The sequence below is a fragment of the Gopherus evgoodei genome, chromosome 7 (genome assembly GCF_007399415.2).
Source record: "Gopherus evgoodei ecotype Sinaloan lineage chromosome 7, rGopEvg1_v1.p, whole genome shotgun sequence".
NCBI lineage: Eukaryota > Metazoa > Chordata > Testudines > Testudinidae > Gopherus > Gopherus evgoodei.
The window spans coordinates 40048834-40065221 of record NC_044328.1 but is presented as its reverse complement, the minus strand read 5'-3'; the positions used below and the strand labels follow the sequence as shown (position 1 = coordinate 40065221).

The 16388-nt window shown below is 39.9% G+C and overlaps 1 pseudogene; it reads right to left on the bottom strand.

Moving 5' to 3' along the window:
- LOC115654533 overlaps nt 1–15720 on the bottom strand; it is a 34966-nt pseudogene extending 19246 nt beyond the window's left edge.
- Nucleotides 15721–16388: the final 668 nt, after the last annotated feature.

Genomic DNA, 16388 nt, shown 5'->3' with positions numbered 1-16388 from the left:
TCTCTAGCAGCCACCATGTTCTTTCTTTTCTTTCCTTTTTCTTTTTCCTTCATGATGAAACAGAGTTGAATGAGTAGTCTATGGCTACCACCAATTATAATTCCTAAATACCTAGCTGTTTATATTCTCCTTTCCTGTCACGTGTCTTTCAGGTAATGTAACACTAGATTTCTAACACTAGTCCACTTTCCCAATATTTTTATTAGATAACATAATGTAACTTTTGTTATCTTCAGTCATTTAAATTCATCAAAGTTTTTCCCTTTCTCTTTCAAACCCTTACCCAGACATAAAAGACTATCATTTGTTTATTTTATATTAGTATGCACATAGTCCATCTGTTTATTCAAAAAAGATTTTTGTTTAAACCACAATGGCCAGTTAGTATTCTAAACAATTCCCTTTCATTTTTCCAATCTGGGCACTGAAGTATGTCATCATCCTCAATTCTAGAGCAAAGTTCAGAAATCTCGCTCTCTTTTTACTCCAAATTTTTTACCATTCCTCTTTTAATTTTTTCTTTATTCGATTTTTGAATTCCTGTTTACTCAAGCGTATTCCCATCTGTGCTAACTCTGTTTTTAGAAATATAATTTCATTGATTAAATCACTTCACCATGTGAAGAAATCCTTTTCATTGCCATAAAGCCTGATTGTGAGACCCCAAAAATCACTGCAGCTTCTGGGTGGTCATTGCAATTCCCATTAACTTTGGCCCTGAAGTTAGGTCCAGTAGTTTCATTCATACTGTTACTGGCAGTTCATCAGCAGCTATTTGTAGCACACATATGGGTAATATCTGTACCACTCACAACTTGTAGTTCCTGTGCTTGTATTAAATCTGACTTTTTTAAGTTCTGAATTTGATGCTGACCCAAAAGCTTGGCAGCTGTAGTTGACAATTGGCCTGATTAAGGCTCTATGTACCATCAGTAGTGTTTTCTTATCCACTTCTGCAATTAGTCCCTGTAATACTTTTAAGCAGGTTGATCCTTACTTTGCATTTATCTTTAACATAGTCTGTATGATCTTTCCAAAGTAATTTAGTCTCTAATGTTATCCTAGGAATTTGTTCTCCATACGGATAGTTTACAGTCCTTTGTAGCTTTCCTTTTTGTGATGATCAATCCTTTGGATTTAGCAATGGAGAGCTTGAAACCCCATGCATTTCCCCAGTCTCCTGTAATGCTTTGTTGATTCCTTTTTCTGACCCCTCATTATTCCTGCTCCTAACCTGTAGAGCATAATCATCTGCAAATAGAATGACATCTACCCTAGCACTTATTCATTTTGAAAAATCCTTTATCATAATATCAAATAATGTTGGACTGATAACACTTCCCTGCAGAGTACCATGTTTAATATTATATATATATATATATGAATGACATAATAGTCCCAACTCTGACCTTCCTTGTCCTTTTACTCAGAAAAGCTTCTCCATCCATCCATTCTTCTTCTTATTCCTTATAATTTACTTTGCACAATAAGCCTTCTCTCCACGTCATATGGTTTTTCAGTATCTAGAAAGACAGCTATCAGGAAACGTTTGTTTCTCATGCTTTTTTGTACTTCAGTTTCCAATTTAACAGTAGGGTCAATGGTGCATCTTCCCCTCCTAAAGCCACTCTGCACCTTATCTGTAATGCCACCAATTGCCGATTTGGAAACCAATCTTTTGTTCACCATTATCTCCATAATTTTACCCAGACAAGTTGTAAAAACAATTTGTCTGTAGGCATCCACTTTAGTCTCCATTCCCTTGGAGGGTCTATATAACCCCTCATGGTTTGCTTTTCAGCCATGGCTTCCTTTTATCCTCTTCAGTTATTTATAAATGCACTTAATTTCAATTATATTTAATTAGACAAAACACAGATGCAATCAGGTGCCTAGACATCCTACATGGAATTGGGAAAAGGTTCAGAAAAGAGGGGAAAAAACGATTAGGGGTCTGGAACAGCAGCCATATGAAGAGAGATTAATAAGACTGGGATTTTTCAGCTTGGAAAGAGACAACTCAGGAGGGATATGATCGAGATCTATAAAATCATGAGTGTTGTGGAGAAAGTAAATAAGGAAGTGTTGTTTACTCCTTCTCATAACATAAGAACTAGGGGTCACCAAATGAAATTAATAGGCAGCAGATTTAAAATAAACAAAAGTAGTTTTTTTTCACACAACACACAGTCAACCTGTGGAACTCCTTGCCAGAGGATGTTGTGAAGCCCAAGACTATAACAGGTTTCAAAAAAGAACAAGACAAGTTCATGGAGGATAGGTCCATCAATGGCTATTAGCCAGGATGGGCAAGGATGGTGTCCCTAGCCTCTGTATGCTAGAAGCTGGGAATGAGTGACAGGGGATGGATTACTTGTTGATTGTCTGTGCTGTTCATTCCCTCTGGGACACTTGGCATTGGACGATGTTGGAAGATAGTTGTGATAGGGCCTTCAGTGGCTAAGAAGCCTAGCAGCTAGATCGATTCTTAGCGGCTGGAGTGGGGGGACCTGCCCTCTTTTCTCAGGTCCTGGCTCAGAGTCCTGGGCCAGTAGACAGGGGAGATGGATCTTCCTCCCAGCCATATGGGGGCAGGGGCAGCCATCAGGCCTGTTGTCTGAGCTGCTCCTTACATAAGTCCTTTAGTTTGGAGCATGGCCCTGCTAGTCTAGTTTCTCCACCATTGGGGTTTGGCGGTAGATTCCCTTTGGCAGGGGAAGACTTATTTGCTTCCAGTGGCTGAGTTGGCAGGCAAGTTGCGTCTGTGCCTTCAGGCAGACACACAGAGAACTCCTGCCTCTTCGCCAGTCAGCCCCTGACTGAACCAGGCTCCTTCTTTTCTCCCAGGCCTGGCCTTTTCAGGCCTGGCATTGGCTGCAGATATAATGGGGCAGGGCTACCTGAACCCTGCTGTGCCTGGCAGCTACTTCTCTGCTCCTTCACAACAGGATACTGGGCTAGATGGACCTTTGCTCTGACCCAGTATGGCAGTTCTTACATACATTGCTGTAACTGCATCCAGAATCAATTGTGAGAGCAAAATTCCACCCACAATTAATTGTGTCATTTGCAAGAGTAAAACAGTGACTTCAGTGGGCCTATACTAATGAGCACTGGCAGAGAATTATTTGACCCCATCTTTCCAGAACTCTTTTTTTTTTTTTTTGAGAAACAATGAATCATTTGTTTAGCAAAAGTAATCTTTTTGTCCCAGTTACAACTGATGATAAAGGTAGCTAATAGCACAGGTTAATGCTCTTTTCTTTGCCACATGACTGTTGAATTCTAGGCTTCATGGCCCTTAGTAATGCAGAGTAGTGAAGAAAATTCAAGGATATGAACCTCTAACAGTATTCCAAAAGACTTAAATAAAAAGCTTAAATAATGCTACCATGATAAGTATATGATGATGATGAGGGAAATTGAGTCTTTCCTCTTCTTAACTTTTAATCTAAAAGCAATATTTCTTTCTTTTTTTTACCCAATAAAATAACTGAGAATAGTTCTACATTGAATGTAGATAAGAAAATGCTGGTGATTAAAGATAATGTTATGGAATGTCTGGCAGGGTTTAGTGCATCAATAACCATGACACACAATTAAAGTAATTGAAAATGCCCTGCATGTATTCTCTGAAAGAAGGTAGTACAAGATCATTGAGGTACCAAAGTTCTTTTAAAACATTAGATATATTTTAAAATCCATCTCTTTTATTCTATTCCTCTGAATCTCTGTAAAGCCAATTCTGCATCACTGCCTTTGGCAGCTCCTGTTGGGAGAGAGTAGGAATAGAGCAGCTTGTATTTCACTTAGTTAGTAAACTCAGCAAGCACTAGATTCCAGAACACTGCTATAAGTCTGATCAGTGAATAATAGTACTGGTCAGCATCTGGTGGAGTGTCTGTCCTCTTTTCCTAAATGTCTTCTTCTCCATGTTCCATTCTTGCACATCCGTTCTTCCAAATTAACAGCTTTATCTTTTTTTCCTTCCTGTTTCCCTCCCTTTCTCTGTTCTCTCCACAACTATATCTTAAACTAAACCAAACATTCCCTCCCTGACTTCAAAAAGTCTCTTACTTAGGATTTCTATAGGAGGAGACTTCAGGTTTTTGACTTTCTGCTGGGTTTAGAATAATCGCTCTCCAGGATTTCCATGGTCAGATGTGTCCCAGAATGCATTTCCCTCAAACTTTGGAGAATCCTGAGAACTCAGAAGATTTGAACACTGCTGTGAGTTTAGCAGAAAGTTTAAGGCAGTTTGAAACCTGAGAGAGATTTTTGGATAGGCATGACAGTCATGGGGAGAAAAGAGGTACTTTCTAACATGCAGCAATAAGATGTTTTACTTCATTTCAGATTCTTGGCTTTTAGTCATTAGATGACACATCCTTATACTTTTGTAAAAAAAAAATGTAAAGGAGCCCCAGAACTTTTTGAATTGAAGCAAAACTAAAAGGATCCCCTTGAACTACATTGGATATCAAGAGATATGAGGGGTGGTCTGCTTCTGCTGTTCCTGATTACGTCTCTTATTCTAGTCCTGTAAATCTCTATAAAGCCAATCCTGCAACCTTGCCTTTGGTAACTCCTATGGTGAGAGTAGGAATAGCAGCTTGTATTTCACTTAGTTCTTTAAGGTCAGCAAGTAGTAGATTCCAGAAACAATGTTAGGAGTATTTCCTCTTCCTCCTATGATGCAGACCCTAACCCTGGGGCCAGCCTGGGCACAAATGGCTAATGCTGTCCTTTTTTGTTTTCCTCTTGGAGGATGCTGCATAAAATTTTTATCCATAGATCCCTTTCAGCAAAAAGCAACAAAATATACACGTTGTAAAAATAGCTTCCTGAAATTGAGTTTAAAAATTTATGATGAAAAAATGTAACTTGTAAACAGTTTTTCAGAAGATGTACATTCTTGATGAGCTCTGTTGCATTCTATAAAATAAATATATAGAAATTAAAGACTTAATTGGGACAACTCATTGAGGGAGTGGGTGAGTGCATGAGGATTCAACCAGAATTCCTCCTGTGGTGATAAAAGAATGCAGGATATATTCTGTTGGCACTTGGCTAGTACTGCTAATATATGTTGATGGTGACAGGATGTGACAATGCCTGGATTTCTACCTGCTTCTGTGGGGAAGCTGTGACTGACAGCACTGTAAACGTAGCTTAGTGGCTCGTCTCCTCAACCAAGCTGTGACTGGGCCATGATCAAAGGCATAAAAGGGGGTCTGGAGGTATGAGGCATCTTGTCCTCCCATACTTTTGTCAGCCATGAAGTTAGGGTGACCAGATGCCCCTATTTTATAGAGACAGTCCTGATATTTGGGGCTTCTTCTTGTATAAGCACCTATTATATCCCAACCCTATCCTGATTTTTCACATTTGCTATCTGGTCATACTACCATGCAGGGACTTAGACAATTTAACTCTACTGTTAGACCAAAATCTATTTTCTTTTGTATATGTGAAAATTCTTTGATGTCAATGGATTTGCACATATGTAGGTGACAGCAGAGTTAGGCCCAATTGTTTGTTTTCTTCTCACTAAGGACATACCTTCTATTGCTCTTTTTGGGAGTTAAACACAAGGAGGGTAAAATATATTGATCCAGAGCGTAAGAAACAGGGAAGATATTACATCTGTTACATCTGTTCTAGGGAAGGAACCAGAAAAACTCTCACAAATGTGCGAAGTGTAATAACTTTGTATGTTTGGAACATATGTCATCTATTTGCTCCATTTGTTCAAAGTTATAGGCCATTTACTACCACTTTGCTGTGTTTGTGTCTTTTCTGTTATTACTGTTGCTTTATATTGTCATTGTCTAAACATGGGCTTAGTTAGACCTTGCACTTAGATAGCAAGTAGCTTTCTTTAAAATGTTTGATCATCAAGTCCATTACACCCCAACACAAGCAATGTGTAGCATGCTTCTGAATATAGGAAAGTTTTAACTTGTTCATAGTTTTATAGTTCACTGGTTACAATAAAGTCAGTTTTAAATGCATCCTTTAATTTTTCTCCAGTTTTGATATACTAGGGGTCTCCAAGACTCCAGTGTGGATACAGCTGGGTGATTTTTGGTCCAATATGAGTGTTTGTGTTTGAATTTTCTTCTTATTGTATCTTTATTTTTCAGTTACAAACATTAAATTGATACATAGCTCAACCAGAAGGCAAATATAATACAATGGATAAAATACTCCCTCAAGTAGGAGTAGAAGAGCTGTACTCATGCATATAATACCAAACTGTCGTCTGCAACCAAATTATAACAAGTAATGATTAACAACACCAGAGTAGTTCTACAGCAGGTTTAAATATTTACATTATAAAACATGGATTTTCTTGTTAGAGTACATCCATATTCTTTACTACCCCTTTTATCTGTGTCTCCTGCAGACATCTCCATCTCTTGTTTCATGCTGAAATGAGCTTGCCAACCCTCCATTCTCCCTTCATTCAAACATTTCCTAAAAATTGCTTCTGCATCATTGCCTGAAAAAATTTAATGTTTATACTCTTAAGAAAAATAGAAGTAGCATGACATGTGCCTACCATCACCTTGATCACTTTACTTGCATATTATATTTGTTCCTCCTCCTGTCACCTGTTTTGTCTGTTTAGGCCCTGAGTCTGCAATGTGGTTTGTTAGCATGGTCCTGCTGAAGTCCATTGAGACTTCACGTGGGCACAGAGGTCTGTAATGATATATAGCATCACAGGATCGGAGCCTTAGACTGCATGCGTTTAGGGGAGGTAGTGTATCTTTCTGTATGTCAGTACCTAGCTAATTTTGGGTGTTACATAGATAATCTGTAATCATCATTATCCTAGAAAAACATACAAAGGTTCAGAAGGAGAGAGAGAGAGGATTGGATGGAGAAGCAAGCACTCAGTCTCCGAATGCTTTTTTCCCCAAATTACCTTTACGCACATTCTACTGTGTCCATTACAATTTAAATGTTTGTCTGATGTAGTGTGTGGATAAGGGTTGATTCAGGTCTGGCTTGCTGTTACAATTTTTGTTTTTTCCAGAATATATATTACAGTAAGTGTATGTGCACAGAGATTTTATGACAGGTGCGTTTGCTAAAAGGAGACCAATAGTCTTCATGACTGAAATTAAATTGGTGTGAAGAGGCTTTATCCTCCCTGTAAAAAAACTTCTGAATACTTATAAATCACATTGTAATCAATGGGACACGTTTTTGCCCAGTGCACTTGAAAATCGGGCCATTCTATTTAGGTGTCTGTAGGTTAAGGAACCTAACTTTTTTTAGGCACTGAAGCTTGAAAAAAATGGTTTAAATAAGACTAGATCCTGCATCTGAATCTACCCGATGCTCATACAATGCAACTGATGTAAATGGGATTCCAAGCAAGTGTTCCCTCAAAGATTCAGTTGTACAGAGTAGCCCTAAATAAATAGTCTTGCATACGTATGTATGATAACCAGATTTTTCAAGAATTGTCTAAGCAGCACTATGATTGTATTGCTATTTTCTTACCAATTTACTCTGTCCTGCACTATTTAGAAATCTGTGTGTCAAGTGGTTCTGATGTCAATCTCTGTCTTGGGAGTTTTATTTGAAAACTCATAGCCTACTGTCAAGCACCAATAAACACGATTGAATATCTGGACAATATCCTCAGTCACATAAAAGAAAAAGAGGGAACGTGGGGGTGGAGGGAAGAAATCTCTGCAACATATAAAATTATCTGAAACAATTTTACCAAAAAAAGCCTAATTGGATACATTTCTTTTCAGAAAGTATTATGATGAATGCCAAGGAAAGCTGCAAGGAATCTGGTGTCTAGATGCCTTTGTTTCTTATGGCTAAGTGTAAAAGTCCCATTGACAGCTGGTGTCTGCAAATGATTCCAGGAAATAGATGATAGCAATGAATTACCAACTAGGATATGTTCATGACAGCCAGATACTATAACTGTTTGTATAAACCTCCGCTGCCCCAAGGCTCCCAAACTCACTGATACAAGAAAGAGAAACTTTGGCCTTGTCTGTGCAGGGAGTTTAGTTCATAGTGAATTGACACATGTTAGCTAGCAGACTTCAGTTAAAGCAAACTTTAACAAACTCAAAGAAATAGCTAGGTAAGCTGCCCCTCGGAAGAAAATCTAAGAGATAAAGGAGTTCAGGACAGCTGGCTGTTTCTCAAGGGGATAATATTAAAGGCACAATTTCAAACTATCCTGAAGCAAAGGAAAGATAGGAAGAACAGTTAGAGGCTAACATGGTCCATTGGGAGCTCTTAAATGACCTCGAGATCAAAAAGGAATCCTACAAAAAGTGGAACATGGACAAATTGCTAAGGAGGGTTACAAAAGAATAGCATGAGCATGTAGGAACAAAATCAATCTGCGCTCCTCCATTGTTTTCAATTTTTCTGAGGGAGTCTGAAATGTAGTCTGTGAACATTCCATCCTGAGTTTTCCACTTCTTCCATCTCAAGTTAGTTGGCCACTCAGCTATTTTTAAAGGCCCTGTCCTTGAGGGTCTGGCCTCTGCAGGTACCATGGCTGGGGTAATAAAACAAATAGACAGTGTTCATATTGCAGACAAATTACTATAGCATTTTTGGCATGTATTTATGATTTCCCGCCCTGAGATTATTCCCAGTCATGAGGGAACCTCAGAGACCATAAGTGTTGTGTGCATAAGGAGGGCTAGAATGGGATTTTTGTCTGTGCAGTATAAGCTGTTTGGGTTTGCCATTGTGGGAGTTGGGAGTTATGTTCCTGGTTTGGCTTTGCACTTTTGCTGTACCTTGGAGGTGCTTGTATGGTATCAGAGGGGTTAGCAAGAGGCACCTGGTGCTGAGCTGGATAATAATCTCCCCTGCATCCCTTTTAGGCTGTCCTGACTCTCAATGATGTTACACTGAGGTAGGTAACTAGGAGGCAGAGAATAGCCTTATTTAAAAAAGCAAAAGGCAGACCAGTCAGAGCCCTGGTGAGGTTATTCACTTGAGATGACACCCCTGCAACCCCTAGAAGTGCTGCAGGAATGGAAGGGAATTGTCAGCTATACTGGGGGTTGTGATCAAGCAACTACACCATATAATGTCCATGCCAGAAGTGAACAATTTCTCAATCTTATATTCTGCTTTTTCTCCCCTGTAAATATGTTAAAAGTGCAGAGAAAATTAGATTGGGTTCTGCACTGATTGGGAGTAGTTAAGGCTTCATAACGTCTTTCTCTGTGCAAGCCTGTGAAAAACCACTAAGGGCTGCATCACCTTGCTATCCCAGAGGTAAACTTCTTGTCCTGTGCAAACGTGCTATGGGGCTTTTATACCTCAGCATGGAGCTATAGTCTTAGTACTTTTACTTGCATGCAATACCTATGGCGACTGTTATATCCTTGAGGCAACAGTTTTAGGAAGAAATCACTGGAAACACAGAGAGTTGTAAACCTTGAAAGCAGCCAGTTATTGCCACTCACTGAACTAACCAAAAAACAGCCAAAACTGGCTGGGCTATCCCCTAATAATCTAACTCGGTTGCCATAGCAACACAAGATTCTGTTACCGCGACAACTAAATACACGACACCAACCTCATGTAAACTGAGAATACCAACCAAACTCCTTTTCCTGCTGTAACCCCTATCTCAATATACCGTTGAATTTCACACACTGGATGTTTTCACAATTTGACTATTCCATGGGAAGCGAGGGAAGGGATGGGGAAGCAGATTAGATGTTTTGGCTGCACTCGACAGCTGGTCATCATTTTGAGTGGGCAAATGGGGTTGGGAGTAGGGAGGCATTCACCAGGCAAGACAGATATGAGGAAGGGAGAGGGAAATAAATAGAAAGTTATGTGCCCTCTGTGGTATAGGCTTTGTAGTAAGAGGAGGCCTTAAAATATAAACATTGGTATCAGAGGCCTGGTATGAGGCCTGAGGCCTAAACTAAAGTAATGGTCAAGACTTTGCTAACATAAAGCAAAGTTAAGCTGTGAGCCAGACGCAGGCCCTGCTCACAGAAGCTGGCAAGGAAAGGGCTGATGCTGCAAGAAGATACGTACCTAAAAGGTACTGAACACTATTAGAACATTAACATGCTTATACATTCCACACAGATAACAAGGAACAGACTGACCCATCCCAATGACAGGCAAGAGGGTAATGTGATAGATAGAGTTGTTTTGTTCAAACCAACATGTACAAGGTGAGAGGTGGCACCTTACTACGTAGAAGGGTTGTACCTTGCTGCGTAGAAGTGTTGCACCTTAATACGTCAGGAGTGATGTGTAACTTGTTTGTACCTGTGTGTAAGAATGTATCCCTGGGGCGGTGTCTTTGTCTGGCTTAGGGGCCAGTGGAAAGTCCCGCCACTAACTGAGTCGAGTCCATTGACCGTGGGCACGTATTAGTAGTAAGCCTGGTAGACTAAGTAATCTACGGGGAACTATCGTTGCGTCCAATACGGCAATAAACCTGGCCGACCTGCCTTCGTACCTTACTAGACTCTGTGGTCATTGGGGGTTCTCTTCTGGTTGCTGTGTCAGCTATCTGCGCAGAGCTGGGGCAGCACACAGAGGGAACACACGCACGCAGCTGAGTGATATCAACAAGGAGACAGCAGAGCACCACATTGGTAGTATCGGACAACAGGCTTGAACACAGTCAATAGTCAGAACTTTAGTGTGAGAAGCCAATTGCTTGGCTGGAGCAGATGCCATTTTGAAAATGTGTACAGAGAAGGCTGAGGGAGGAATGGAGATGGGGGCTGGAGACACAAAAGGGTTCCAAACTTGCTGCAGCCATAACAGAAGGTAGCAGAGCAGTATAGTATAATAATTGACTGTGACAATAGATACCTATATGCTGAGGTTCCTTGCATAGCATCTGTCTTTTTGATTCCTGTGTTTCTGCCAGGGAATTGAGCTGGCTTCCTACATGGCTGGGTGCTGAGTCCCAAAGAGATCTTGAGTTTCTGGAGAGAGCTCTTCACTACCCTCCTTGTGTTTGTCCTCAATGAGTGTTGCTGCTCATCCTCAAGGGCATCAAGTTAGGAGGGCACCTCCAGTGGTGTAGTAGGATCCACAAGCTCCTTGGCATAATTGCTCAAAATCTTGTCCAGCTTCTCAAAAAATGGACAGGTCACATTTCCAGAGGTGGACTGTCTCTTGGCATCCCTGGTTTGAATGTAAGTTACCCTGAGCTGTTAGTTCTTTATCTAGCACTAGTTGACATACTGGTTGTGACCCCCTCAGGGACATCTGATTGGCAGTGTCCACAAACAAATCTTTAGTGCAGTGGCTGGCCCTTAGAACTTGCTGCACTGATGTTTCCCCCAGATGGCCCAGAGATATATGGCCTTGGCATGGCTCCAAGTGGCAGCTCGAGGCACATTGTAAGGCTCTTAGAGTAATATCACAATAGTGCTAATATATATATGAATTCATGAGCAAACGAAATTATGACACCGCTTCAGCTTTTAATTGGGGGAGGGGATATCCAGTCAACATGACCCCAGTGGAGGGCATACAGGTAAACAGACTGGTCTGTAATGGATGCCTTAAAAGCATTGTGGGACAGCAGTTGAGGAGTACCAAAGTAGCGTGCTGCAACATTGAATGCACAAGAACAATAGACTAAACTAACTCAATTTGCATCAAACTTTCTGCACTTTGAAAGATGATACCAGAGTTCGTGATAAGAGCAGAGCTGATGTGATGTAATGAATTGCATTGTGTGTATGCAGGCATTTTCACACGGGACTAACTCGATTTAATGTGGACTACCTCCAGCCCCCTTCATATAGGCATGCTCTTTCTTCAAGCAGGCTACATCGCTAGTGAATTCAAAATAAATATTATGAGCCAAAACTCAGGTTTTACTTGTACAAATTCCATTGGCTTCAATGACAATGAATAAAGGCTAGTCTGAAACAGACGTAAGTACTTAGGATTTAGCAGCTGACTCTGTGTAGGGTCAGGGGTGCACTTGTATGCAGTCAGTTGCAGGACTGGGCATTTTCATTACATCCTGATAACTGTGTCAGAGGAGGAAAGAAAGTTTAAATGGGGAAATAGACGTTTTCTACTGTCAGTTACACCTAGCCTCTCTGTTCACTAGAATTAATGGGGTTGTATGCATTTAAGTAGGAGAAGAAGGGTGAAGATACATCACAGATGGATTTGTAGACAGAAGGATGTGTGACTAAGATGCTGAAGTGATGTTCAAGAATATCATTAAAATGCTCTGATAGGGCCAGTAGAAAATTTGGATTACCCTATGTACCTCAAAAGAATAAGAATGTTAAGAATCTAAAAATGACCATACTGGGTGAGACCAATGGTCTATCTAGTCCCATTATCTTGTCTTCCAACAGTGGCTTGTGTCAGGTGCTTCAGAAGGAATGAAAAGAACCGTGCAATTATCAAGTGATACATCTCCTGTCATCCAGTCCCAGCTTCTGGCAGTCAGAGACTGAGGCACACCCGGAGAGCATGGGGTTGTGTCCTTGATCATCTTGGCAAATAGTCATTGATGGACCTCCATTAACTTATTATATCCTTTTTTTTTTTTTAACTCAGTTATCCTTTTGGCCTTCACAGCATTCCCTGTTAACAAGTTCCACTCGTCGACTGTTCATTGTGTGGAGCAGTACTTTTTTTATTTTTAAACCAGCTCCCTATTAATTTCATTGGATAGCCCCTTGATCTTATGTGAAGCAGTAAATAATGCTTCTTTATTCACTTTTTCCACACCATTTATGATTTTATAGATCTCCATCATAACCTCCCTTAGTCCTCTCTTTTCTAAGCTGAACAGTTCCAGTCTTCTACATCTCTCCTCATGTGGAAGATGTTCCATACCCTTGATCATTTTTGTTGCCCTTCACCATACTTTTTTCAATTCTAATGTATCTTTTTTGAGATGGAGTGACCAGAACTGCATGCAGTATTCAAGGTGTGGGTGTACCATGGATTTATATAGCGACATTATGATATTTTATTTTTATTATCTACCCATTTCCTAATGGTTCCTAACATTATTAGCTTTTTGACTGCCACTGCATATGGAGCAGATGTTTTCAGAAAACTATCCATGATGACTCCAAGATCTTTCTTGACTGGTAATAGTTTATTTAGAACCCATCATTTTGTATGTATAGTTGGGATTATATTTTCCAATGTGCATTACTTTGCATTTATCAACACTGAATTTCATCTGCCATTTTTTTGCCCAATCCTACAGTTTAATGAGATCCGTTTGTAACTCTTCACAGTCAGTTTTGGACTAAACTATCTAGAGTAATTTTGTATTGTCTGCAAACTTTTCCGCCTCGCTGTGCACTTGCTTTTTCAGATCATTTATGAATGTGTTGAACATTACTGGTCCCAGCACAGATTCTTAAAGGTCCCTGCTGTTTACCTTTTCCACTGTGAAAACTGACCACTTATCCCTACCCTTTGTTTCCTATATTCTAACCAGTTACCGATCCATGACAGTAGTTTCCCTCTTATTCTCTGACTGCTTAATTTGCTTAAGAGTCTTTGGTGAGGGACCTTATAGACACTAGGACTGGAAGGGACCTTGAGAGGTCATCGAGTCCAGTCCCCTGCCCTCGTAGCAGGACCAAATACTGTCTAGACCATCCCAGATAGACATTTATCTAACCTACTCTTAAATATCTCCAGAGATGGAGATTCCACAACCTCCCTAGGCAATTTATTCCAGTGTTTAACTACCCTGACAGTTAGAAACTTTTTCCTAATGTCCAACCTAAATCTCCCTTGCTGCAGTTTAAGCCCATTGCTTCTTGTTCTATCATTAGAGGCTAAGGTGAACAAGTTTTCTCCCTCCTCCTGATGACACCCTTTTAGATACCTGAAAACTGTTATCATGTCCCCTCTCAGTCTTCTCTTTTCCAAACTAAATAAACTCAATTCTTTCAGCCTTCCTTCATAGGTCATGTTCTCAAGACCTTTAATCATTCTTGTTGCTCTTCTCTGAACCCTCTCCAATTTCTCCACATCTTTCTTGAAATGCAGTGCCCAGAACTGGACACAATACTCCAGCTGAGGCCTAATCCGCGCAGAGTAGAGCGGAAGAATGACTTCTCGTGTCTTGTTTACAACACACCTGTTAATGCATCCCAGAATCACGTTTGCTTTTTTTGCAACAGTATCACACTGTTGACTCATATTTAGCTTGTGGTCCACTATGACCCTAGATCTCTTTCTGCCATACTCCTTCCTAGACAATCTCTTCGCATTCTGTATGTGTGAAACTGATTGTTCCTTCCTAAGTGGAGCACTTTGCATTTGTCTTTATTGAACTTCATCCGGTTTACCTCAGACCATTTCTCCAATTTGTTCAGATCATTTTGAATTTTGACCCTGTCCTCCAGAGCAGTTGCAATCCCTCCCAGTTTGGTATCATCCGCAAACTTAATAAGCGTACCTTCCATGCCAACATCTAAGTCGTTGATGAAGATATTGAACAGAGTCAGTCCCAAAACAGACCCCTGCGGAACCCCACTTGTTATACCTTTCCAGCAGGATTGGGAGCCATTAATAACTACTCTCTGAGTACAGTTATCCATCCAGTTATGCACCCACCTTATAGTAGCCCCATCTAAATTGTATTTGCCTAGTTTATTGATAAGGAGATCATGCGAGACCATATCAAATGCCTTACTAAAGTCTAGGTATACCACATCCACTGCTTCTCCCTTATTCACAAGTTTCGTTATCCTATCAAAGAAAGCTATCAGATTGGTTTGACAAGATTTGTTCTTGTCTGGCTGGCTATTCCCTATCACCTTACCACCTTCCAAGTGTTTGCAGATGATTTCTTTAATTACTTGCTCCATTATCTTCTCTGGCACAGAAGTTAAACTAACTGGTCTGTAGTTTCCTGGGTTGTTTTTATTTCCCTTTTTATAGATGGGCACTATATTTGCCCATTTCCAGTCTTCTGGAATATCTCCCATCTCCCATGACTTTCCAAAGAGAATAGCCAGAGGCTCAGATACCTCCTCTATTAACTCCTTGAGTATGCTAGGATGCATTTCATCAGGCGCTGGTGACTTGCAGGCATCTAACTTTTCTAAGTATTTTTAACTTGCTCTTTTTCTATTTTATCTTCTAAACCTACCCCCTTGTCAAAAGTCTTCTGAAAGTCCAAGTATACTAAATCCACAAGATCATCTTTTTGTCTGCATGGTTGTTGACTCACTCAAAGAATTCTAATAGATTAGTTTAGGAAAATCAAACATCACCAAAGTCATGCTGACTGTTCCCCAAAATGGGCTTATCTATGTGTCTGATAATTCTGTTCTTTACTATAGTTTCAACCAATTTGTCTGGTACTGAAGTTAGGCTTACCAGCCTCTACTTGCCAGGATCACCCCTGGAGCCTTTTTAAAAATCAGTGTTACATTAGCTACTCTCCAGTCATCTGATACAGAGGCTGATTTAAGTGATAGCTTACATACCATGGGTTAGTTGATCTTCAATTTCATGTTTGAGTTCCTTCAGAACTCTTGGGTGAATACCATATGATCCTAGTGACTTCTTATTGTTTGCTTTAGCAATTTGTAAAAACTCCTCTATTGACACCTCAATCTGAGACTGTTCTTCAGAGTTGTCACCTAAACTGAATGTCTCAGGTGTGGGAACTGCCTCACATCTTTTGCACTGAAGACATTTTTCATCCCTACAGTTCTGCATTAGAGCTGGCTGAGAGCCAGTTTTCCCATTCTTAAGACTTTTTGAGGTTTTGAAAAATTTCCTGTCCCAAGTCAAGATGAAAAAAAATCTTAAAATAAAATAAAATTGTGAACAGATAATCCAAAATAATTTTAGGATCAGGTCAACTGATAGGTTTTGGTTAGGTTTTGACCTTTTTAATTTTTTATATCTTTTTAAAGTGTAACAATTAATTAAAATTTTGAACCAAGAAGTCATTTTGAACAAAACACTACTTTAAAAAAAATTCTAAATGCTCCTGACAATTTTGAAACTTTTGCAAATTTTAACTAATTGTAACCATTTGCAGTCCATTTTCATGGAGAGATAGCAATGTGTAAATAGAGAGAGGTTTGATTCATAGTAGTTAGAACACACCAGCTGAGGTGTTATTAATATAATCTTCAAGATACTTTTCAGAGTTTTAACTCTATATACATTACAGGGATCACTTCACCCTCTACCAAAATGAATTCTATTAAGGGATTACAATGGCCTCAGTTCTGCCCTCTGATCAAAAAGCTCAGCTGGTGACTGGCCTTGCATGTGGCCTGTGTGTTGGCTCCTGTTGTTTCCGCTATCGCTCCAGAAAAGAAAGGAAAATGACCAGGAGGAGGAATGGATATTATACTTAAAGTAATAACACGTTC